The sequence below is a fragment of the Onychomys torridus genome, chromosome 4 (genome assembly GCF_903995425.1).
Source record: "Onychomys torridus chromosome 4, mOncTor1.1, whole genome shotgun sequence".
In the NCBI taxonomy this organism is placed as follows: Eukaryota; Metazoa; Chordata; class Mammalia; order Rodentia; family Cricetidae; genus Onychomys; species Onychomys torridus.
Genome location: NC_050446.1, coordinates 76,499,946 through 76,526,797, shown reverse-complemented (window position 1 = coordinate 76,526,797; position 26,852 = coordinate 76,499,946). Strand labels below are relative to the sequence as shown.

General features: G+C 44.1%; 1 protein-coding gene across 8 annotated transcripts in view; it reads left to right on the top strand.

Annotated features, from left to right (window-relative positions):
- The window catches only part of Prr5l (proline rich 5 like), a 184,719-nt gene that overhangs the window by 5,185 nt on the left and 152,682 nt on the right, over positions 1-26,852 (top strand). For 5 of the 8 annotated variants that reach the window (XM_036183786.1, XM_036183784.1, XM_036183783.1 and 2 more), the window contains exon 2: positions 19,961-20,111. The exons of the other annotated variants lie outside the window; for them this stretch is intronic. The gene's annotated coding sequence lies outside the window, so the exon portion shown is untranslated. The remainder of the gene's footprint in view (positions 1-19,960; positions 20,112-26,852) is intronic. 8 annotated transcript variants of the gene reach the window in all.

Sequence of the window (26,852 nt, the reverse complement as noted above, 5' to 3'; positions counted from 1 at the left end):
AGAACACAGTGGGTTATTCCAATTGTTTTGTATCCGTTGAGATTTGCTTTGTGACCAAGTATGTGGTTGATTTTTAGAGAAGGTTCCATGGGGTGCTGAGAAGAAGGTATATTTCTTTTTTTGTTTGGGTGGAATGTTTTGTAGATATCGATTAAGTCCATTTGTGCCATAACATCAGTTAAGTCCATTATGTCTCTGTTAAGTTTCAATTTGGCTGATCTGTCCAGAGGTGAAAGTGGGGTGTTGAAGTCTCCCACTATTAATGTGTGGGGTTTTATATGTGATTTAAGCTTTAGTAATGTTTCTTTTACATATGTGTGTGCCCTTGTGTTTGGGACATAAATGTTCAGAATTGAAACTTCATCTTGGTGGATCTTTCCTGCGATGAGTATGTAATGTCCTTCATCATCTCTTTTGATTGATTTTAGTTTGAAGTCTATTTTGCTGGATATTAGGATGGCTACACCAGCTTGCTTCTTAAGACCATTTGATTGGAAAGTCTTTTCCCAGCCTTTTATTCTTAGGAGGTGACTGTCTTTGAATTTGAGGTGTGTTTCTTGTATGCAGCAGAAAGATGGGTCCTGTTTTCGTATCCATTCTGTTAGTCTGTGTCTTTTTATAGGTGAATTAAGTCCATTGATATTAAGGGATATTAATGACCAGTGATTGTTCGTTCCTGTTGTTATTTTTATTTTTTGGTGGTAGTGTGTGTGTGTGTACTTTTCTTCTTTGGGGTTTACTGCTGTGGTGTTATCTATTGCCTGTGTTTTCATGGGTGTATCTGCCTTCCTTAGGTTGGAATTTTCCTTCTAGTGCTTTCTGTATGGCTGGGTTTGTGGATAAGTATTGTTTAAATCTGGTTTTGTCTTGGAAGGTCTTGTTTACTCCATCTATGATGATTGAAAGTTTTGCTGGGTATATTAGTCTAGGCTGGCATCCATGGTCTCTTAGTGCCTGCATTATATCTGTCCAGGTCCTTCTGGCTTTCAAAGTCTCCATCGAGAAATCGGGTGTTATTCTGATGGGTTTGCCTTTATAAGTCACTTGGCCTTTTTCCTTTGCTGCCCTTAGTATTCTTTATTCTGTACGTTTAGTTGTTTCATTATTATGTGCCGAGGGGACTTTTTTGGGGGGTCTAGTCTGTTTGGTGTTCTATAGGCTTCTTGTATCTTCATAGGCATTTTCTTCTTTAAGTTGGGAAAGTTTTCTTCTATGATCTTGTTAAATATATTTTCTGTGCCTTTGAGTTGGTATTCTTCTCCTTCCTCTATCCCTATTATTTGTAGGTTTGGTCTTTTCATAGTGTCCCAAATTTCTTGAACATTTTGGGTCATGACTTTGTTGGTTTTAGTGTTTTCTTTGACTGATGAATCTATTTCTTCTACCGTATCTTCAACACCAGAGATCCTCTCTTTCATCTCTTGCATTCTGTTGGTTATACTTGCCTCTGAAGTTCCTGTTTTCAACATTCCTTCTGCTAGTGTCTTCTTCATTTTTTTCTATTTCCCTCTTCAGGTCTTGGATTGTTTCCTTTGCTTTTTCATGATTTTCATTCAAGGATTTATTGTTTTCTTCTGCTTTAATTGTCCTTTCCTCTAGTTTTTTATAGCGTTCTTCCCATTTTTTGTTTGTCTGTTCCTCTACTTTATTTTTGATTTCTTCTATATAAGGCTCTAGCCTCTTCATGATGTTACTTATAAGGTTGTTTTCTTCTTCTTCTTCTTCTTCCATTCCATGGTGTTCAGGTCTAGCTGTTGGAGAAGGGCTAGGTTCTGGTGATGCTGTATTGCTGTTTATTTTGTTGTATGCACTTCTGCCTTGAAGTCTGCCCATCTCCTCTTGTGTTCGTTCTTTGTGTTATCAGTGTACTTGGTCCAGAGAGCGTTTACAGATTTAGGGAGCCTCTCTCTGGTCCAGATGGAAGCTCTGGGCCAGATGGGAGTGCTGGTCCAGGTGAGAGTGCTGGCTGAATAGGAGCTGGGGGGCTGGACTCTGAGTCTCGGGAAGTCCCTGGGGTCTCCTTATTTTGTCCAGATGGGAGCTCCTCTTGTCCAGATGGGAGTTCCTCTGGTCTCTGGTCCAGATGGGAGTTCCAGGGCAGGATGGAAGCTGGGGGCTGGTCTCTGAGTCTCAGGAAGTGGCTGCGGTCTCCCTGGTCCAGATGGAAGTTCTAGTTCAGACAGGAGCTGGGGGTTGGTCTCTGAGTCTCAGGAAGTGGCTGGGGTCTCGGGCAAATGGGTGTGGGGGCAGGGTGTGGAGACTGCCTGCAGTCTTGGAAAATGGGAGCCTTCCCACAGGGCCTGCCGATTGGCATGTTTCCTATTCTTGAATAACTCAAACCCAGGAAGTCTGGTTTGAGAATCTGTTCTCCACCAGGAACTCCTCATGCTGCCAATAAACTGTGAACATTACTGTGAGAGGTCATGCAGTGTAATGCTAAATCTGTGTACTGACTTTGCCCTAGTTGGATATTGCTTTAAAGAATTTTGCATTTATTTCCTCATCTATTCTAGATGATAACTAGTCAAGTAGATACTTTATTACCCCAACTTAATAGATAAGGAAATAGAGGCACAGACAAGCAAAACCTTTCACCTAGGGTCACATGACCTCTAAATGAGAGAGCCAGATTTGAACTCAGTTCTCATTGGAGAATTACGTGAATTTGAGGCTTGCCCAGCTTCCCTCCTGGCCAGGAGTCAGTGTCTCTCAATGAACCGGTGTATTTAGAGGGTGGCATTTACTCCTTGACTTTATAGAATTTCTGTACCCAAACTGTCAGCTGGAGGAATGAGCAGATAGGAAATGACTGGACTGCTGCCATCAGCTTTGTCTGGTATGAGGAAGATGAGCTTCTCCAGTGGTGACAGGGAGGCAAGAGTATGGACTGCTCAGTGAATGATGCCTCTTGCTTGACTGTAGATGGACTGAGGAGCTGTATACACAAGATAATGAGTTTTCTTATACAGTAAACAGGACTTGGGAAGTACATTCAGTGGCCGGCTGTATTTCTGCCCACCACTCTATCTTACTGTTCTCTGTAGGCCCCACTCTTGTCCTAGGATAAGAGTTAAAGGAAATCTGTCATTTTCCTGGATGACTTTCAGGAACCAAAATTCTCTTAGTAATTTAATAGTTTTAACATTGTGTCAATGAAAAAACTGATATGCTCAGTCCTGTGGGGGGGGGGATGCCAGACTTCCAACACCATCTGGGGTGGAAACCTCCCCACCACCTCTCATGGAGTCAATGTTATGCTTTTATCTGACTCCTGGGATGTCAGCGGGGAAGCAGAAAAAACATTAGAGTTTCAGTTTGGTTCCTGTTGTGGTGTGTTAGTTGTAGTTGGAGAGCTTATCTCCAGGTGCCACTAAGCCCCCACGGTCCCACAACCCACATATAAAATAATCACTCAGATGCTTATATTGCTTATAAACTGTATGGCCATGGCAGGCTTCTTGTTATTCATTTCTTCTATCTTAAATTAACCCATTTCTATTAATCTATACTTTGCCATGTGGCTCGTGGCTTACCAGTACCTTACATCTTTCTTGTCATGGTGGCAGCTGGCAGTGTCTCTCCCACAGCCTTTACTTCCCAGAATTCTCCTCCTCCTTGTCCCGCCTACCCTATCCTTCCTGCCTGGCTACTGGCCAATCAGCACTTTATTTATTTTAACCAATCAGAGCAACACATTTGACATACAGAACATCCCACAGCAGTTAGTTAACTTTCTGTTGCTTGAACAAAATACCTGAACAAATCAACTTGTAAGGAGCAAAGTTTCATTTTGGCTTATACTTCGGCAGGGTTCCTCGTGGCATAATCACATGGTAGAAGAAAGCTGTTCATGTCCCAGCAGCAGGAAAGCAAAGAGGAGAGATGTTTTAGTTGGGGTTTTCTAGAGGAAAATAACCAAGGGTGTGTGTGTGTGTGTGTGTGTGTGTACAGAATATATATCAGAGTTTATTAAGCCAGCTTGGAAATAGCAACAATGGTCAAACCATATCTGAGTCACTGAGAACCCAGTAGTGACTAGGTCCTTGATGCTATAAACTGACAGCATGACCCCTCCATGGTATGGTTAAGGGGAAGGTTTTTATTGTAGACATGAGGGAGAGAACGGCCAAAGACATCTGGGAAGGATCTAGGGCAGAGTGAGAAAGTAGTAAACTGAAGATGGCCAGGGGAGAAGCAGGAGCAGAGCCGAGAGGGAGAGTTAGGAGATCTGAGGGAGGAGGGGACAGAGAGGAGGAGGAGGAAGAGATAGAGACAGAGATGGGGGAGAGAGAGAAAGAGAAGGGGCAAGGAAGACAAAAATAGCCGAGGGCAGGAGAGAGAGAACATAGTTGAAATAGCAGGGTTATAAGGAGAATGGGTAGCTGTGGGGAGGGAAGCCCATGAGCTGGGGAAATCTAGGGTAGGGGAGGAGGTGAGAGGAGCTTGGATGCTAGCATGGACTCTGAAATGTGTAACAGGTACTTGTGACACTCAGGGAGCCTGGAGTCCAGTACGTGCTTTGGTATGTTATTAGGCTCCCCAGATATCCACTTGTCCCTTCTGCCAATGATAGGGAAATGGCTCCTTTGGTAGAGAGGAACCAGCTTCACAAACTCCCGAGGAGTGCTGGCTTTTGTCTAACCACCGGAATTTAGGGGAAATGGAGTTTCCTTTGGATCTAACACTTGAAACTGGCACCTCAATGGTTGGGGTAGTCCTACAATGGCTATCTCTCCCTGGAAAGCAGCAACTGGTAGTTTCTTAGTCCATAAGGTGAGTCCCTCAGTAGTTCTTATGTACTGCTGGATGTCCAGAAGTTCCTCTGGTCCCTATGGCACAAAGAAAGCTAGGAAATGCTGGTTCTGCTGTTGGTGAAGAAATCAGCAGCAGCCACAACAACAGAACAGATCAACTTGAGGTCGGGGGAAGGCCAACCTAGCAAACAGCGAGACAATCTTCCTTCTGAAATACCTTTTTAATCTGGGCTGCTACCACAACCAGGGAGTGTCTTCCCAGCTCAATCAAGGATATCAGGACAGTTCTTTAGGTGAGGCTCCTTCCTCGGGTGGTTCTAATGTATGGCAAGTTGACATTAAAACCAACCATAATAAAAGAGGGAGATGCTAAGCTCCAGACGTCCCATCAAGGACATGGTTCTGGTGACCTTTCCTTGAAAGGTCCAAGATCCCAAAGCTTCCACCTCAATTCCAATACTGCCTCAGGTTGGTGACTAAGCCTTTAGTGTATGGCCTTCGGAGGACACCTAAGATCTAGAGGGTGACACCGGCTGGCCCCTAGGCTTTTCTTTTAGCATGACCTGTGGGCACTTCAGACAGTGCACTTCTTTGTAAACTTTGAGGATCTCTGAACTCCCCAGGAAGTGGCTGCCTAAGTCTCCCTCCTTAAGCATCAGAGACAGGGCTGCCACAGACATACCACAGACTTGGGGATTAAACAACTTAAATGTTAGAGACTAGAAGCCCAAGGCCAAGGGTAAGCCTTGCAGGTGCCAACTCCCTCTCTGTTCTCCTGTTGTCTACCTTTCGTGTGTATACATCCCCAGGGTACACTGCTTTGGGATCTACACTAAGGACCTCATAGTTTAACATAATCGACGTTTTAAATAGTGATTTAGTGTGTGTGTGTGTGTGCGTGTGTGTGCGTGTGCGTGTGCGTATGTGTATGTGTGCGCGCTGCGTGTGTGCCACCGTGCATATGTGGAGACCGGAAGACAACTTGTGTGAGTCAGTTCTCTCCTTCCACCATGTGGGTTCCTGGGATTGGACTCAGGTCATCCAGGTTGGCAGCAAGTATGATTACTCACTGTGCCATCCTTCTGGTCCACAGTCAGCTTTTTACAAGTCCTGTTTCCTTATGCAGCTGTATCCAGAGGCACTGGGCACAGAGGCTTCAGCTTGTAAATCTGCATCTAACAGGTACTGACAGCCTCTTTGTGCAAAAGAGTTTCTACTATACTCAAAGCACTTGAGAAGGTGAAGCAGAATGATTGCTGTGAACTGAAGGCCAGCAAGCCTAGTTATAGAGTGATCCCCTGTCTCAAACAAACAAATAAACAAAACCAAATCATCAAGGAACTACAGAGTCCATGAGTTTTGTCTGTGGCATATCTCAGACTTATGGAAAACAATTTCAGTTTACCCTGGCAAGCCCAAAGCCAACTATTCCCTATTATTCCAGCTGGCTACCTCCTCTCTGGTCTCCCCTTTGCATTTCTAAAGTGTGGTACAGACTTAAGTCCTCAGTAACATCTCAGCTCAAGGGACACTGTTCCTCTGAAGCCACTCTTGGCAGGCAAAAAGTAGATAGTTGGAGCTGAGAGCATACCCACTGCTTTCGCCAAAGCTCCTCCTGCTCAGTCCCAGCTGTTTACCTGCATGCTGGAGGCAGTAAAGGAAAGGGAAAAGGAGTTTCATGTCACCGCTGTCCTTCCTTCTGCACCCTGGCATCACAGCTCGCTTTGGAATGTGCCAGCTATTCAGTTCAAACTGATACCAAAATAGCTTCCACATCCTGCTCCCCAGACAACACCTCATTTTGCTTTCACAGAGAACCCTAGGATATTGTTATCCACAGATGGGAGAAGCACCTGGAGCTAGGAAAGGTTAAATAATTCACCCAAGATGGGGTGTTATGCTAAATGGAGGTGGAAAGAGAAGAGTCCAGATTTAGCTTGCATCCATCCACCCTTCTCTGGGCCATCAGCATCTGAGACTCTTTCAGCTTTTTTTTTTTTCCTTCCTGTCACAGTTAGGTGTGCACTGCATAAATGTCCTCCTTTGCAGAACATTCTGAAGGCAAAGGTCATCACTGTGATGTAGGCTGCTGACGGGCCTGACAGGTGCATCAGGAGAGTCCTCCACTAGAGTGTGAGATGAGTTTCTCATTCCTAGGAGATGTCTGTGAATTTTGAAAATCCTCTTCTCCTCCCCACAGTTGAAGTTAAAAGCTGGGATAATGAACGGGAGAGGAGTGTCTCTTTGTGGGAGCCCATTAAAGCGGCGACCTTTGCTCAGGATCCTAATGGAGGCAGAAGGACCACACCATCGCACTATTTCTTAGAAGCTTGTTACCTAGCGGGCTTCAAACTATAAAACTCTGCTTTAAATAACAAACAACAAGGGGCTGGAGAGATGGCTCAGTGCTTAAGAGCATGGACTGCTCTTCCAGAGGTCCTGAGTTCAATTCCCAGCAACCACATGGTGGCTCACAACTATCTGTAATGAGATCTGGTGCCCTCTTCTGGCCCGCAGGGACACATGCAGGTAGAATACTGTATGCATAATAAAGAAACAAATAAATCTTTAAAACAAACAAACAACAACAACAAACAAACAAACCCCATTTTTTTTTCCAAGATAAGAAGGCCAAGGCTGCTTTTGCCTCTGCCACCCTGACAAAGGGAGACCACAAGTTTCTCTGGCAGCATTTGGAAACTGTATGTCCAGGGGGTCATCCAATGGCATTGTGGGACTGGGTTGGGGGTGGGTGGGGTGGGGTGGAGCTGAGATCCTCGCAACAGAACCGAAACAGGCTGGGCTGCAGCTGGCAGGGAGAGGGAGGAGGAGAGAATGCATTTTCTCTTGTCTATCCAGCGGTTCGGCTCTTATCATGCCAGGGGCTTGGTGAACCCTCACCAGGAAGGGAAGATAGTTAGTGAGTGACTTATGAGCTACTCTCTGGGCTTTCAGGGGAATGTTGGTACTAGAAGGAGAGCATCAGTGGTGGCTTGAAAGAAAATAGCCTTCAAAGGGAGTGGAACTATTAGGAGGTGTGGCTTTGTTGGAGTAGGTGTGGTCTTGTTGGAGGAAGTGTGTCACTGTGGAGGAGGACTTTGAGGTTTCCTATGCTCCAGATACCACCCAGTGTCTCAGTCCACTTCCTGTTGCCTGCGTATCAATGTGCAGCAGCTCCTTATCCAGCCCCAAATGTAAACACTGATACATCCCATGAGTGTGAATTTCAGAAACATGCAGAGAAATAAGCCACACCCCCAATATCCCAGACTATAGACTGTATATGATGCATCTGAAAGGCCAGTTCAGAGACAGCAAGCACAGCAGTGTCTGGATTAACCTCCAGTGGACATGAGGGGTCCGGCTGGGTCACTGACAATGTGCTCAAACTAGACTGGGGCAGTGATGGCGCATGTTGGAAAGTTAACTAAAAGTCATTGAATCACACAGTTAACGTGAGTGAATTTTATGTTCCATGAATAAGACCTCAATGAAGTTAGCTAAAAACTCAGAGATGGGAAATGTAATTCCCAGGGGTCAAGAGTGAGAGTTCTTGGGGCTCCGGAAATCAGGTCTTCATTGAAAATGAATGATAACGCTAATGTAAGGAAGGTAGTATGTACATCTGGGCTCCAGATGTCTGCAGAGCTCCTGCTCTGTGCCAGGCCCTGGGTTGATCTCCACAGATACAGACTCTGGCGTCTGTCTGTCAACCTACTTTCTGTGTCTGTGCCCTTTGGGAAGTTCTGGGAATGAAAGTCTAGACATTCTCGGGGCTTCTGAAGTTTGGCATAGACAGCAATGTCAAGGGTCTAGAACGGCAGCTGGCACTTTGTGCTACATTCACACGCGTGTTTGACACACACAGTATATGGTATTGAAGCTTTTAGTTTTGCTTTAATTCTTTTTTTTTTTTTTTTTAAAAATTCAGGGTTTCATATATTCCAGGCTGGCCTGTGACTCACTGTGGCCAAGGATGACTTTGGATTTCTGATTCTCCTGCCTCTGCTCCCTGACACTGGGATTACAGACATGGGTCACCACTCCCCACTTTTGCAGCATGGGGATGAGATCCAGGACTTCATGCATGCTAGGCAAGCACTGTCTCAACTAAGGCAAGGCACTGTTTTTAAGATGAGCACAGTGTGTCCTGGTGAGGCTGGTTGCCCTGACTAAGATCACTGAGGCTGAGGGAGGAGCCCTTGTGACCTAAGCTACTGCCTGACCCTCCTCTATGAACACCCAAGAAGACACAGCAGACAACTGGCAGGCATTTCCTCAGGTCCCAGGGTGATGGTCTGGGTCACACCCCATTTCTGCTGACTAACAATACCTTCCTCCCACATATGCTAATGAGCCACACTTCAGTGTTTCAGGTGACCTGCTTCCCAGCCAGCAGGACACAGCTGACAACCTCAGGAAGTCCAGGCAGACACAGGAAACCAGGACAGCCCCTCACAGAAACCTGGGGCCATCTTGTTTGTGCCAAAGAACTGCAGCAGCCCACTGCTGTGCCCGTTGGAAGAATATTCTAGTTTCAGTCCCAGAGGGTGAATTTGGGACCACAGCCCCATGCTTCTTCATCTGTGACTCAGGAGGAGGTTTCTGTGGGTCCCAGAAGGACTGGCATTTGTTAATCTGCAGTAGCAGCAAGAGCTGGAACTGGGTGATTCACTCTCTCCTTCATCCTGAGCTCTTCATTTTGTTTGTCACTACAGTCCCGAGTGGAGGAGGAGACGCGGCAGACAGTAGGCACTCAATAAGTGCACAGAACTCAACAACAACCATCTGTTTGGTCACACTCTACGGTAAACAGTAGGTGCTATTATAATTTCTATTTTAACTCAGGGAGGTGGGTTAACCTGTCCACAGTCACAGACGGTGCCTGGTAGCCAGGTCTCCTCCTTCTAAAGCCTGTAGAACGCATCATTTCTTCTTTCCTGATTAAAAATTCAAAAATAGAAAGAAAAAAAAAAAGACAAACAAAAAATCTGAGGCAAAGAAGGGCCACACTGAAAAGTGAGAGGTCAAGGTTGTGGGAGGTGAGCAAAGGGTGTGAAACAAAGAGCAGAAACCAAGCAAAGCCAGGGGGGGTTAGGACAGAGTGTGGGCTCCGACGGGATCAGCCACGGAAGACACACAGAAACACCCAGGGTTTCTGATTTGAGCTATAGAAAGCACACGCACCAGCCTAAGTGCTCCCGTGTGAGTGTGTGTGTGTGTGTGTGTGTGTGTGTGTGTGTGTGTGTGTGTGTATGCATATGTGTGTGAATGGAGTAAAGAGAGAATCCTTCCTAGTTGGAGAGACCGAGGCATAGTAATTACTCTTCAGCAAATGTGAACAGAGTTGAATGCTGGGCATGAAAAATAGGATGTCTCCTAACCACTGCACCACAGGGCTGCTCAAGCCCACTCGGATTTCTGTATGGGGACTTGGCCAACAGTTTAGGTAAGAAGCCTTCTTGTGGAACAGTGAGTCCAGGCAGTGGAGCTGAACAAGAGCAGTAACAGTGGGTATGGAGATACAGGGGAGGGAAGAAAGGAATTTCAGAGCAGTATCACCCAATAATTATTCATGCCTGAAGTGGAAGAAGAGGCCAGTTTGTTCCCCACTGAAAACCTGAGCCTGAGAAATTAGACAGAATAAGGGAGCATAGAATGTTAGATTTGTTAAAAACTCAAGAACATGCTAGCAGACCCTTAGCATCCTCCTCTTCCACTGTGCGGGGTGGGTTGTTGTGCAGCCAACTCACATTCCTCTTGTCCTGGGCTCTGCTAACTATCATTATTAGTGCAGCTTGTCATTTGTGCTGTTTGAGCCCTGTCATCTGCAGCTGCTGTGGTATGGAGGTCACCCCTGGACCCCCAGCTGATTGGCAACCCAGTCAAACCACAGCTCCTGGTCCTTCTCTAATCGTTCCTCGACCTAGCATCGTAGCCTTAGCCTTGGATGGCATGATCACACACCTGTGTGTACTCACCAGCAGCCCTTGATCCGTGGGCCTCTTCAGAATGCTTAACTGGGATGAGAAATTAAGCAAATATTGAAAAACAATAGAAAGAAAAGAACATGACCATGTCTTCTAATGCCTATTGATTTGTGGGATCTTCTCGGGCATGAGAACAAGATTCAGTGCTAGTATCTTGACATTGGATTCCTGTTCCCTAGAAGAGTGGTTTATTGATTAGGTGAGGGTTCTTCCCTGGAAAATAACCAGCCTTCAGAGATAGAGCTATACTGGGAGTGAATGGCACCCATTTGAAGTACAGGACCCTGAAGCCCAGAAGAAGCCGTGGCCTCCCTGAAAACCACAGAGGCCACTTTTCTGTTTCCCATCAACCATCTCTGAGTCTCCTTTTTTCATTCTTTTCCTCGCTAAAGGCCTCAATAATTCCTGGTTGTTTTTTCTGTGTTTAAAAAAAAAAAAAAGGCAAGGGCTGTGCTCAGAGGACACAGGTCTGCAGGATAAAACACCAGCTCCTCCGAGGAGTTCTCTCCTGTCATACCTCTCTCAGAAGAGACTGTTCCTTAAACAACAAGTATTTGGTCAGCTGTTATTCCATACTACACACTATGTAAAGGATTGGCAATACAGGTATACACAAGACAGCAAACAGCCTTGCTCTTCTATAGCTTATTTTTTAATTGATCTTTGTGAATTTCATCAGTCCCACTCATTTTCCTGTCCCTACATATCCACCCTCAGTCCTTGCAACCTCCCCCACTAAAGAAAACAAAGAATAAAAATGATAAAAAAAATTAAATTTAAATTAAAAAATAATCTTGCCCTGGAAACTACAGTGTGTCCTGGTGAGTCTCACAGTGTACGCTTTAGTCCACGCATCTGTACTAGCAAATGTTCATGCAATGAGTCTTTGGTCTGGTTCGAGGCCTCTGGCTTCTGCTGCACTATCAGTACTGGACCCTCCCAGAACTCCCCTGGGATATCCTGCTGCTGTCTGGTGTCATGGAGATCCTGCAGTCCCTTCATGTGCTCCAGCAGTTCTTAGATGGGGCAGATGTTGGGGTGGGCCTGGGTGGCAGCGGAGTTGGTCAGGTTTCCCACCCTCCTACCCCCCCCAGCACCCTCAGCTCCCCAGCACTGCCCGGGGAGGGGCAAGACCAGCTCACCCACTCTCACATCCTTGGGGCCTGCTCTCCTGTGCCCATGCTACCAAGATCAGTTTTACAGCATTGCCCAGGTGAGGTGCAGGGCCCACTCTCTGGCAGCTGGTGAGGGGCCCAAGCAGCTCTCCTGCACCACCCCAGTTAGGGGTGGGGCCAGATTTCCTACATCCACACCTCCAAGGCCAGCTCTTCCATATTGTCCAGGCAGAATGGGGCCAGCTCTCCCATCTATCACAGGGGGTGAGGGTCTGGGCCATCTTTCCCACGCTCATGCCACCATACAGCTGGCAAGGGGTGGGGCCAACTCTCCTGAGCTCACATCCTCCCGGCTCTGGCCCAAGCCATGTGGCTGAGGGTAGGGGCATCTCAGGACTCCTCTACCTGCCTGGGTCTCCTCTACCTGTCCAGGCCTAGTAGTGCCAATGAGGCCTATGAATGTCTTTACCCACCCAGGTCTATTGACTGGAGAGTCAATACTATACTATACTTATTTTTAAGATTGTATTTTTATTTCTGTGTGCTAGTGCATGTCTCTCTCTGTGTCTCTGTCTCTCTCTTTCTGTGTGTGTGTGTGTGTGTGTGTGTGTGTGTGTGTGTGTGTGTGTGAGAGAGAGAGAGAATGTATGCCACATGTGTGTCTGTGCCCACAGAGCCCTGAAGAGGGCATCAACTCCTCTGGTGCTAAGTAACAGGTGTTCATGACCTGCCTGATGCGGGTATTGGGAACAGAGCTCAGGTCTTCTAGAAGGTCAGTATGTACTCTTTTCTGCTAAGCCAGTTCTCCAGCCCCTTCTAGGCAATGTTGTGACAACTTGGTATACAGTTTTCCAACCCATACATTTACAAAGGAAAACACATCAACGTGTGCTTCTGTGACTGGCTTTTCACTAGCAGTGTGTCTTGGAGCTCATTCCATGTGACCCTTCCTCACCCTTTGATAAACCCTGAAGCCAAACATATGGAGATTTTGTTAATCTCCAAACAAGGCTGGAGAGATGGCTCAGTGGTTAAGAGTGTTTGCCGTTTTTTCCAGAGGACCTGAATTTGGTTCCCAGCACAAGTTTGGGGCAGCTCATGACATCTTGGAACTCCAGCCTAGGGGATCCACCACTACCTTCTGGCCTCTGAGGGCACATACGTAACAGACAAGCACTCATAGACACACATACACACATACACATACTTTCTTTTGCACATGGTGTTGCAAGTACACCAAGTAAGCATGTACACCAAGTATTCATGTGTGAATTAGGTAGATTCTCTGTACCTCACTTCTCATCTGTTACAATTGCAATAGTGAAATAATGTTTGCTGGGGATGTTTTTCTGTATGCTGTGAATGTGTTACTCTGATTGATAAATAAAATACTGATTGGCCAGTAGCCGGGCAGGAAGTATAGAATAGGCGGGATAAAGAGAGAGGAGAATTCTGGAGAGTGGAAGGGTGAGTCAGAAGATGCTGCCAGCAGCCACCACCAAAAGGATCAAGATGTAAGATACCAGTAAGCCACAAGCCACATGGCAAGGTATAGATTTATAGAAATGGGTTAATTTAAGATATAAGAGCTAGATAGCAAGAAGCTTGTCATGGCTTCTTGTTTATAAGTAATAAGTTTATAAGTAATGTAAGTATCTGTGTGTTTACTTAAGTCTGAGCAGGAGCTGGGTGGACACAGGAAAACTCCAACACAAATGTTTCTTTTCTACAGACATCAGGGAAGCACACTTCAAACCCATGTGGAGACAGATTCTATTTCTTCCCATGCTTATCCTTGATTTCTGGGAATCCTTTCTTATAGGATACCACAGAGATACTGTTGCCCCCTAAACAGCAGGAAGCAATTTTAAGAAAACAACACCCCCTCTCCCAAAAGTTTTCATTTTCTTAGGGTTATAGATAAGTTGTTATAGGGTTGTGGGGGCAATAACTTAGACTCAGGATTATTATTTGGAAATGAAAAAAGGGAAATGGATAGGTATAGTATATTAAGGTAGATTATTGTATATACTACTAAACTAATTTAGCAAACTATCAGCCTTAGATAATTTGCAGATATGGGTTATTGTATATTGATACAAATGTAAACTATTTTCTACTCCTATTTAAGGTAATTTATATATTGATACAAATTCAAAACTACAATTGTCACATCGTACACATATTCCTACTCTTATTTGAAATTGCTTGTATATTGATATAAATGTAAAATTATATTCACCATACTGTATGTATGGTCTACCTCTGTTTAGGATATTTTGTATATTGATACATATTAAGGATATTGTTATCATATTGCACTATACATTTCTAGCTCAGTTTAAGATATTTTGTGTATTGCCACAATTTTGGGGCTGGAGAGATGGCTCAGAGGTTAAGAGCACCAACTGCTTTTCCAGAGGTCCTGAGTTCAATTCCCAGCACCCACATGGTGGATCACAACCATCTGTAATGAGATCTGGCACCCTATTCTGTGTACATAATAAATAAATCTTCTTTAAAAACAAAAGAAGCCACAATTTTGAGGTCATTGTTCTTACACTGTACATCAGTTAGCAGACTGCTTACCCTGTTAATGTGAATTTTTAGTCCTTAAGTTATTTAGGTAGATAAGTCTTACAGATTAATAGTCACCCATGAGTGTCATATCTATAATTACGCTAGTTAGGTTTTCCAGATTTACAGAAACATATGTCAGATGGATAGGTAATCTTCAAACACTTCGTGGACCTAGAGAATATGGCATTTAAATGTTTTGATAAGTTAGAATTCTGTTGATGTGAGACACAATTGCTCCTGGCAGCCCCAATCTACTCCCAAGAGAATGTTGGGCTTCTAAGCCACTCCATTTGGAAGTTTGTCTTCTTGGCACAAAACAGCCTGCTGGGCAATGAACTGCCCTTGCCTTGACTTCTAACAGCATGAATGCTGTCCTTTCTGGATGAGCAGGACACAAGGAAGAATGACTACTGACCTTGCCAAGACAGGGTAAGATGGTCTTCCAAAATTCCTGCTTCTGAAAATGGTCTGTCAAGTATTCTAGGTCTGTAGCCAAAATGGATGCCCCAACAGTGCTGAGAATCTTTAGGTGACTGTCCAGGCTGCCAGCTATTTCTGTCTGTTCTCAATTTTTTCAGAAAATGCCTGCTTGCACTCCTTGTTTTCTCAGGTAATATCATTTTTCTTCTCAGGTCTTTGATGGGGTTGAAGACTAGATAGTTACAGTTATAATCCTCTCATATCTCAGCTAAGAACATTTCAGATAATAAAGTTAGATTCTTTAGGATAGAACAACTTTTGGAGCAATAGTTACAGAGGTAGCAAGCCATTTACCTATGATCTGGACATTTCTTGGTTAGTATGTGTTTCTTGTTTGATATTGTTCTTATTGGTTGTATTTCCATTTTTGTTTATGTTATTACCTTTCCCCTCTCCTGGACAATACTTGATAATCGTTCCCATTATATATAGTTTTGTGTTAAGTTAGAACCTTTTTATTTAGACAAAAGGGGAGATGTAGTGGATAGCTGTTCTGTGTATGAACTTAAAACACTGTCCCCTAGAGATGTAGCAGTTAACTAACTGTCCCATCTACCTATGACATTGAAATACCTGCCCCTGGGTATGGATCTGGCCTGAGACACACGCACATAGGCTGCTTTCTTTGCTCCCTCTTGGGACTTGGATACTGGGACAATCTCAGGCAGAAGAATAGCATGGAACCCTGCCTCACCTTTCCAGAACCCTGCAAAACTTCCTCTGTTCTGTCTTGTGAGTTTTCCTTTCTTAATAAATCTCTTTGACCTTTAAGCAGACTCCGTGGATGTCTCGCTTTACAGCAATGCGCATCCCCAGGGCTAGGCACAATAAAATAATCAAGCAGATGAGAAATGTTGGTGAGGACAGAGAGAAATGAGCAAACTTGCCCCCTGCTGGTCACAGCATAAAATGCTGCTGCTACCTTGGAAGACAGTCTGAAAGTTCCTCAAGACAGAAAACCCAGGCTAATTTAATCCAACAAGCTCTCTCTGAGGTCTGTTCCCAAGAGAAATGAAAATAGATGTCTGCACAAAAGTGCTTACAGCAGTTTTATTTTAGCACACCAAAGATAAATGCAACTTAAGTCTCCATCAACTAATGAAGGGATAAATAAAAATTAGCATATCTATAAACTGGAATATTACTCAGCACTAAAAAGAGATTAAGTTCTGATAGCTGCTACAACATGGACAATCCTTGGAAACATGCTAAGTGAAAGAAAAGAGTCAGAAACAACAGCATAATATATGTATCTACTCATAGGAAATTTCCAGAAGAAGGGAGCAAGTCATTAAGAGGCATGGGAACAAGTAAGGACATGGAGAGAGACTGCTTGATGTTACTGGGTTTCTTTTTTGGAGTGATAAAGATGTTTTAAATCAGCCATATTTGGGGATATCCTTTAAACCATCTAGCTGTTATATAAATAGTTTAATTTTATACTAGATGCCAAGCTCTGAGCACCATGCTCACATCTTCCACAAATTCCTATGTTGGAACTTGCTGATAGTGTGATGGTCTTAGGTGGTGGGCCTCTGGGAGGTCATTAGACCATGAGGTCGAAGCTCTCATGAATGGGACTAGTGCTTTCATAGAAGAGGTCCTAGGTGGTGCGTCATCTCCCTTAACACTTGGAGGCACATCCAGGAACTGGAAAAGGAGCCCTCACAAGACCCTGCCTGCATCATAGCTTTGATCTGGGATATCCTAGCACCCAGAACTATAAGGAATAAGTTACTGCTGTGTAGAAGCCATCATTTGATAGTGATGGTTACAGTGGTCCAAACAGACCCAGGCACCATGTGAATTATACCTCAACAAACGTATTGTTAAAAAAAAAAAAAAGAAAAAAGTGGTCACACTTTGAGTATTCCCTGAAGGACAGACATAAAAAGTATACAGAAAGGCTCTAGCAATCTGTAAGCTGTGTGTATATACTCACTGACTTCTTTGCTGTTTCCAGGGCACAGGGTCCTACAAGCATATTTTTAAATTAATTTTACTAAGTTAGCATACAAGTAATGGGTTTCGGGCCAGGTAGTGCTAGCGCAAGCCTTTAATCCCAGCACTCGGGAAGCAGAGCCAGGCGGATCTCTGTGAGTTCAAGGCCAGCCTGGTCTACCAAGTGAGTTCCAGGAAAGGCGCAAAGCTACACAGAGAAACTGTCTTGAAAAACCAAAAGAAAAAAAGAAAAGAAAAGAAGTAATGGGTTTCATTATAAATACTTGGTATTATACTTTGTTCTTATTTCTCGCCCTCCCTCCAAGCAGAATTGCTTATCGAAAGGGTGGGTACATTATTCTTTTCAAAGATTGAACGAAGTTGCTGCGCCCTGAACGTTCCCCAGGCTCTTCTCCAAGATAGTGTAGGAGGCTGCCCGCAGGAACCTGGCTGTCTGTTTGTCAGTTTCCTTTTGCATCTCAAAAGCAGTCCGTACCCCAACTGTTGGGAGGACATACCATGTCCACAGTGGTTCCTTTGGGCAGTGGAACCTGCGGACAATGCTTTCCCTTTTCTTGATTGTATTTTTTTTTTTTTTTTCTCATAAAAAAAGGAACAGGTACAAACTGTGTACTGCTTTAAAATAAAAACACCCCACCCATCTTCCTTCTGGGCCCCACCAATGGCAGACGGGGTGTAGGTTAGTGTAGGAACCTTCATTGGTGCAACCTAACAGATAGGGACCCTTCCCAATGTGCAGAGTAGGTTGTAAAATGAGTTCTAGACGCGGCCGCTAGGGGGCGACAAACTAAACCTGGGGAAAAGGCAGCCACTATGTCAGGCCTTTTTTTTCTTAGTTCAAAGTTCCCAAATTTCCTGTAATAAAAGCTATGGCCGTGTGGCTTTGCACCCTGCACAGCTACCAGACCCTGTCAGGTCTCAATGACTTCCTCCGCAATGTCATTTGCCCCTCACAGCCATTCCATGACATGGGCGCTAGCGCAAAAGTAGAGTGAGGGGTCTTGGATGACTACCAGGATACAGGCTACAAGGCAAGCATGGTAAACGAGGCTGTCTCTTTCTTTTTTAAACTGTATTAACCCATATTCTTTTTAAAAATATAGTTTTTAATTGAAACATAACATTCTGATGGAAGTTTCCCCTCCCCCAACGCCTTCCAGCTCTCTCTACCTCCCCATCCACCCAACTCCTCACCTTTTCTTTCTCTGTTTAAAAACAAACAGGCAAACAAACAAACAAACCAGAATTTTTAAGGACAAGGAAATAGAGACCCACAAGAAACAAACGCGCGCGTGCAAACACACACACACACACACACACACACACACACACACACAACACACACACCGTCAAAACAAAATTGGAAACCATAATATACAAGCAAAAGACCAATAAGACAAAAAGTGCCCACAAAAGCAATATGATATTGAGTTCATTATGTGTGAGCCATCTTTTGTTGGGCACAGGGCTACCCTGAAGTGTGGTTAATACTCAGTGAGCTGCTTTCTGCCTACCATGAAGTGTCCAAGTGCAGGGGTATGAGGGACTGTGGGCTGAAATGGAAAAACTAAAGTAAATCTCCCACTCTAAGTTGTTGTCTCAGGTCCCGACGCTGAGAAAGCTAACGTCTTAAAGGCAGAGCTTACGAAACACCCACATCTGCCCTCCTGTTTTATCCCAGGTTGCAGTCTTAATGACACAGGGTTGAAGACTTGGTTTGGGTGGTTGCTTTTTAACTATCCCAGTGTCATAGATAATCCCTCTTGGAAGTCTCTAGGCTGGGAGGTGGCTACTTTACTCTCTCAGGAGAAGTCCCTTCAGGGTGACAGGTCTGTGGCAGCTCGCAGGCTTGGATTTGGAAATTGGGAGAATTCTAGGTTTGAAGGACTTAGGAAAGGCATACTCTCCCTTCTCTTGGGGAAGCACATACTTACTTACCTGGCATGAGAGAAAAGGGTGTCAGTCAGCAAATCTTCACCCACTTGTTCCTGTGGTGATATTGTGTTCCCCAAAATATTGTGTACCCTAATAAACTTATCTGGGGTCAGAAAACAGAACAGCCACTAGATAAAGAGGCCAGAAAATAGTGGCACACATGCCTTTAATCCTAGCATTCCAGAGGCAGAGAGCCACCTGGATCTCTGTGAGTTCAAGGCCACACTGGAAACAGTCAGGCGTGGTGACTCACCCAGGAAGTGATGGCAGAAAGCAGAAAGGTATATAAGGCATGAAAACCAGGAATTAGAGCTGGTTAAGCTTTTAGACTTTTGAGCAGCACAGTTCAGCTGAGAGGCACATCCAGTCTGAGGAAACAGGACCAGCAGAGGCTTGTTCTGCTTCTCTGATCTTCTAGCATTCACCCTAATACCTGGCTCTGAGTTTTTTATTAACAAGACCCTTTAATATTCGTGCTACATGTTCCACCTTGGGGCCGTCTGAAGCTTGGTCATGTCCTCAAGCTTGCTTTGCTAGTGGGATGATTGTACATGATAGGGTAGTAGAGGCTAAATAATGCTTCCACAGTGTGTTTGGCCTTGTGGTCCTATTTCTGCCAAGGAAAGAGCATGCTGGGAGTAGCTATAGCCCTTCCTCCCTAGACCCCAGAATTAGTCATAGGAAACAGAACTGAGCCTAACTCAGAAGGGTTGCTCTAGCCCACCTACAGATCTTTAAGTAACGCATATTAGTGTCTTTCTTTTTCTTCTTTTTGGTGTGTGTGTGTGTGTGTGTGTGTGTGTGTGTGATTTCAGGTACGAATACTATGCCACATTTATGGAAGTCAGAGGACAACTTTTGATGTTAATCCTCACCTCCTACCCTTGTTTGAGGCAAGTACACTGTAGGAAACACTGACTGATCCGGGGGCTTCTAAGGCTTCTCCTGTCTTACTTTCCATCACGCCAGAGAGAAGCTGGAATTACAGATGCATGCTATTGATTTCACGTGGGTTCCCGGGAGCCAAGCTCCCGGCCTCATACTTGCATAGCCGACATTTTATCTGCTAAGCCATCTCGCCAACCAACATGCTTGTTTTCTTAGACCACAAAGTTGTTTTTGTTTTTGCTTTTGTTTTTCATAGCATCATTGGCGCACTAGCAAACTGATATTTGGGGCATTGCTCAAATGTGTGGACATGGAGGACGAGCTATGAGGACATGTCCCATTAAAACAACTCCTAAGACAGCAGCCTTGAGTAGAGCACATCACCAGAATGAACTGGAAGTATCTGGGTGAGTTTCCTGAAACAACCCAAACTCTGAACTTTCATATAAACTGCTCTGTGACCCCTTATCACCCAAACAAACTTCATGGCCAAGAAATTGCTAAACCATACATTTCATCATCAGCTCTCACATGCAGTATGTAGAGGAAAGAGTGATGGGTGTGGCATGGGACTGGACCAGAGTTACAAACCACAGTCTGGCTCTTGTCTAGTCTGAGCCTTTGGGTAAGTAATTCAACCTCTTTGAACCTCACTGTTCTTCTCTGCAAGATGGAGGTGGTCATAAAAATAAGATGATTGCCTGGTGATAGTGGTGCACACTCAGGAAGCAGAGGGTAGAGGATCTCTGATTTCAAGGCCAGTCTTGACTATAGAACAAGTTCCAGGACAGTTAGTACTACACAGAGAAACCATATTTGAAAAACAAAACAAAAACAAAAGAGAAAAAAAAAGATAGACAGAAAAAAGATAATGGAAAGAGAGAGAGAGAGAGAGAGAGAGAGAGAGAGAGAGAGAAGTGATCATGTCTATTACTAGTTTCCAAACTGCTTTTAGTGAGTGGGACGTTCTTTCAAACAAAGTTAGCATACACAACTGGTCATTTAATACAATCTAAATAATCGTCATTTAGTACCAAGTCTTTCAATGTTGACTGAACTGGTCAGGTTCCTATCACACACCCTTAGGGTTCTCTGCAGCCTGCTTTGGAAAAAAATCCCGACACAGTGAAGACACTTGGCAAATGTAGGTGGTGGCAATAGTGGGTATGTTGGTGGCATATGATTTCTAAGTCTCTCAAAAGTTTTCACCTTCTTCTCCTCCCCTTAGATCTCTATTACTTCCTGTAATTGAAAAGCCATAGCTACAGACTGTGTGTGTGTGTGTGTGTGTGTGTATGTGTGTGTGTGTGTGTGTGTGTGTGCTGTTAAGCATATGTTAAGCATAAGGACAAGAAGACTCAACAACACAGCTATCTTTATACTGTCATTTTTATAATCCTGCAAGCATCAATGTATCGGCTAACTACCCACTGTTACCCTACGTTTGTATGTGGTGGCTCTTTGCCTCAACATCAGTATTTGAGCAGAGCTTGATATTTGTATCCAGTCATCTCAGAAGAACACCCATGCATGGCTTGACACAGCTGTGCATTGTACCCCAGGCTACTCTTCCTCCAAGACATGATCAGTTCACAAGGCTATGACATCATCCAATGACAGTCAGTTGTTACTGACAATAATCTGTCCTTTGATCGTAATTTAGCAGCACATCTTTACATAGCTCCTATGTGTCTAGCCCATTGCATCAGAACCACAACCTGAGGATATTTCTTCATTTAAATTTACTCCACTGGAACACGTGAGTCATCTGTACCTTAAGGAAGAGCCCGCCAGCATCTATCCAAAGAGAATTAATTGGAGTGGAGTGAAGTGTCTTGGTTAGAGTTCTCCCAGGAGCCAACGGCGAGACAAAGGCACAAGTAATCTAAGTGTAAGGTGTAAGGTGAGGGAAATGCTCTTATTGAAGCAGGAAGCTGAGAAGGTAAGGAAAACAGGCCCATAAAAGTCGTGTTCTAAGGAAAATTATCCCTGTAATGGTGGTTGTAGTTTAACTCCTAAAAGCCCTGGGAGACTGTAGACACACACCTCAGAATTTCTCATTCAGGAAGAATCAGATGAGTATTTCTACACCAGCCTCTTCAGTCAATGGTTGAGAATGCTTCTGAGGACATTATTTCCCTCCACCAGCCTAAGCACAGTGACCTCAGTGAATGGAGACAGCTCTTTAGAGGCAGAACCACCTCTCTTATCTACAAACTTTTATCTGTATGTCAACTATATCATTATCTCCTCTTCTTTCATCCTATCCTACTATTCCTTACCCTAGTCAGAAATTGTATGGCACAGGCTTTTTAATCAAGGAGATATGCTAGGCTGACATCATCAAGGAATATGATCTTCTAGTTATTGTGACTTGGTCAAGATGTAGGTGTGTGGCTGTTACCCACACAGTTATTTCTGAATAACTCAAATATCTCATATGTGCTCAAGCATTTCTCTGACTTCTGAACATATATTTCCTTGGTTCTATTATGTTTTGATACCCAGATCAATTATCAACACCTGTGTAATAACTCCCCGCTTTGCCTGCTGCCTTACTGGTTTAGGTTGGGTGTAACACTTACTATTTCTATTGTAAAAGTTTATTCTTCTCCCTACCAAGAATCAACAACATTAAATTTGAGCACATAAGAAGCACGAAGTCCATAAGTAGGTCACTGGAGTTATAGCAAGAGGAGTTAGTTGTAACTAAATACAGGGTCTCTGAATCCATGTAGTTTAGTGACTGGGAACACAACTCCAGATAATGACTACTGGTTCAAAATACACCACATTTTCAAGGAGTGTCCCTTGACTCCATAAGAGGTCATCCCAAACTTGGCATCACACCTGTGCCTTTATGAGTCAGTGTATGAGTTGTTTCCATCCAATTTTAGACAAACAGCTTTTGTGTGATGTGGTGTAAAATGGAGGCAGTGGATCTTATGGTTATTGCAGCATTGCCTTGGCTGTGCAGTGAGTCCCTTGACAAGGCAGTGATATACAGCAGCCCATGACAAGTCAGGCATTCTGAGAACTCTCAGACTGTAGTACCAGCTATGCCGCTGAGACAGGAAAGGCAAACCCTTCCTATGAATGCATTGTAGGGCTTAATATTCCTTCCATATCAGGATTTTGACATTAGGACAGGAGGTATACTGTTCCTATATTTACCACGCTTTGCTTCTTAACTGTTTGTGCAATTGGATATCAGCACAATCTGCCCTCTGGCTGCAGGCATTAAGAGTCTCTTCATCCACGTTCAGAGGAGCTGTTAGACCGTCAACCTAAGTTGATAGCTTGTTTTTGTTTTTATTCTTGTTTTCTGAGACAGGGTGTCTCTGTGTAGCCCTGGCTGTCCTGGAACTAGTTCTATAGACCAGGCTGGCCTCGAACTCAGAGATCCACCTGCCTCTGCCTCTCTAGTGCTGGGACTAAAAGCGTGCACCACCACATCGGGCGTGAAGCTCTGTTTCTTAGGACCACTTCAGTTATAAAGAAGACCTTGAAGATAAGGTGTCTGGTACCAGTAGTTCTTTTGGAAGCCGATGGAAGCACCCCCAGGCAGGAGACGCCAGGGAGTGTTACATTACCAAAACAGGCATAATCCTGCTAGAGAACTTTGGAAAACAATATGAAATGTGTTTCTTAGGTTATCTTCACTAAGTGGCATAAAAGCTGGGTTATTTATTTATACCAACTTTGTCCAGTCATTGGCTGAGGTGATGCCCATGGTGGCATTAGTTCCTGAACACGTGGATCCCCTACAGTGAGAAAAGGACAGAGAAGAGAGCTGAGAACAGGGGACTAAATTTGGGGAAGGTGAAGATGTCAGGAGAAGTCAGGGATTTTTCTGAACTTTCTCTTTGCTTAGTGTTAGTCTCATGCTTGACATGAGCTCTTTCTATGAACCTTAAAGAGACTGGAGAAAAGGAATACTCAAATCTAGCACCAGTGTGCCATTCCTGCAGTTTAGGGGAATACCTCTGTGGGGCTGCAGCAGCGCTGGGGGCTCAGGTATCTTAGCAGAGAGGCTGTTGTTCATCTCTTCATGAGCCCAGCCTAGGAAGGAAAGGTCCCTGTGCTTGGCTTTGAGCTGCTAAGCTGTGCTAGATTCAATTTTGAGTTTATCTTAGTGAATTTACTGAAAGTACAATGAAAAAATTAAAGAGGTCTGTCACTTTTAAAATGGCTCAAAGATACACTACACCTGGAGAGATGATTTAGTTTAGACTGTTTTTTATCTTCTGGTCTGAGAAGAAATGAGGTCTCTGGTAGAATGAGTGGATATAGCAGTTTCCCATGACTTACTAAGATCGTTTTTTACGCTGGGCCTTTTGAGTGTGTTCTATTTTTCCTCTATTAAAGTGTTCAGTGGAGGGTAGCGTTGGAATTCTGGGATGCCCTCTCCTTCCTTCTCTCTGTGTTAAAGCCAATTGAGGTGCAGACATAAAATCAAAACATCAACTTAAGTGTAGCAAAAGATTAGAAATAATCCCTGTTTGTTAATAAGGGATTGATGAAATAAACTATAGTCTAACCGTAGAATGGGATGCTATCAGCTATTAAAAAAAGAAGGAATATGTTCTCCCAGCTTATTCACATAAAAAAAAAAACCGCTGAGAGTAGGAAGGGGGAGGGAGGACAACATGCTTCAACATCTTAAACATACAATAAAATCTGAAGGCAGTCACAGGACGGTGCTGTGGTGTTTTGAGTAAGAACAGTCCACATAGGCTCATATAGTTGAATGCCTAGTCACCAGGGAGTGGAACTCTTAGAAAGGATCTGAAGGATTAGGAGGTGTGGCCTTGTCAGAGGAAGTCTCTCTCTCTCTCTCTCCCTCTCTCTCTGTGTCTCTCTCCCTGTCTCTGGGTGTCTCTCTGTCTCTATCTCTCTGTATGTCTCTCTCTCTCCTTCCCTATCTGCAGATCAAGACGTAGCTCTCTCCTACTGCTCCAGCATCACGCCTGTGTCCTGCCATGATGATAATGAACTAAGCCTCTGAACCTATAAGCAAGCCCCCAGTGAAATGCTTTCTTTTATAAGAGTTGCCTTGATCATGATGTCTCTTCACAGCAATGGAATAGCAGCTCTGACAAGTACTAATAGGGATTAAGGATGGCAAGAAGGTAGATAGGAACCTGTTGGGGAGAAATTAATCTTTTAAAATGGTTTTTGTTTATTCTTTGAGAATTTTAGGCCGGGGGGTGGTAGTGGCGGCGCATGCATGCCTTTAATCCCATAACTCGGGAGGCAGAGGCAGGCGGATCTCTGTGAGGCCAGCCTGGGCTACCAAGTGAGTCCCAGGAAAGGTGCAAAGCTACACAGAGAAACCCTGTCTTGAAAAACCAAAAAAAAAAAAAAAAAAAAAAAAAAAAAAAAAAGAAAGAAAGAAAGAAAGAAAGAAAAGAAAAAGAAAATTTTATACAGTGTATTTTTTTTTTTTATCATAGTTTTCCCTTCTCTCAAATCTAGAAAGAAACCTCTCCTGGAATACCATTTTCTAGAAACATCAATATCTATTTCCTATGTATATATAGAAACACACAGAGAAAACCCAAAGAGGGGAAGATGTAGAGGGGGTAACTTAAAATAGTTGCTCCTGGGGCTGGAGAGATGGCTCAGAGGTTAAGAGCACTGACTGCTCTTCCAGAGGTCCTGAGTTCAATTCCCAGCAACCACATGGTGGCTCACAACCATTTGTAATGAGATCTGGCACCCTCTTCTGTATACAGAATACATAAATAAATCTTTAAAAAAAAATGGTTGCTCCTGTGTACATTATAAGTTACTGGGATGACCTTTATCATGACTTTGGGAAGGGCAGAAGAGGAAAGACAGGAAGGTATGAGTGCGAGAAGAAGCCGAGTGCTCAGCCTGGAGGTAAAGGCCCACATCTGTCTGCTAAGCACATCCTTGGTGTGCTCTCTGCACCCTATGCAGCAGATGTATTTTACTCTGAGCAGGTGCTTGGCAGTGTGACTGCTGAGGTGTGAGGCAGCTGGAGTACTATACGTAGAATCTGCCGGGCCTGCCTCTCTTTGCTGTTCCAGGGGAGGAGGGTAGGGCAGGGTTAAGATCATGGGCTCCTGAGACAGAAGCAACTTACATCCAAGTCCTGCCTTTGACCTTCACTAGATATGTGAGTCTCATGTCTATTTTACCTTGCATGTACCTCCACCCTCACACCTATGAAACATGAATAATACGAGTGCCAACCATGCTCTCGTGAAATGTGTCCTGTAGGAGGGTCAGTATCTGGTCCACTATAGATGATCAAGCGCCTTTATTGCTTGTGTTCACTGCTTTAGCAGCAATACCCACACACAGCAGTGTAGACCCCGATTCCTTGTACTTAAGGTAATACCAAGTCTATGATTTCTCAGGCAGAGCAGGACAACATGAACCGTCTGTCTTCGGTGTTCAACATGGTGTCCGTGCTTCTGTGGCAGCAGGTAACAGCCTTGCCTGGGCATCTCTGAAGCACTGCTCTGCTGCCAGATGTGTCCTCTAGGGTTCCAGAGGTCATTCCAGATGTAGCCTCGCATCTGTGTTCTCAGACACCCCACAAGTGTTTATTCCCCATGTGACTGCTAAGTAAATGGCTTAATGTCATTGCAAAATGCCTCTAAAGGCTAATGGTTCTTCGGACAGAAAAGCCCTCTCCCTGCCTCCAGCCACACCAGATTATGAGTTGTCAGGAAGAAGTGATGGGCCTCACTGTCCCCTAATCAGCGAGCCTCCACGAGTTTCATCTGTAATCAGCAAATCTTGTTTGAGGCAAGAAAAAGAAAAGTTGATGTCAGGCAAGTTATTAGGGATTCTCCACTCTTAATGTTATGTGTTTTACTCTTCCTGAAGGAAGAGATTTTAAGTTGCACCAAAACATTTGGGGTTCAAATAGTTCAGTCTATTCCAGTTTTAAAAGTGTTTAGTACAAAAAAAAATTGGGTATAGATGGTCTATACCCAAATCCAGAAGGCCCTGGACTTAATACCCAACACCAAGCCAGAAAAAGAATAAAAGGAGGAGGAAGAGGAGAAGCCTTGAGAATGGGGTGCTGTGTAGCACGACTCTTAAATGGTCATATTAATAAAAACAAACTCAGAGCCAGACATTGGGGTGAATGCTGGAAGATCAGAGAA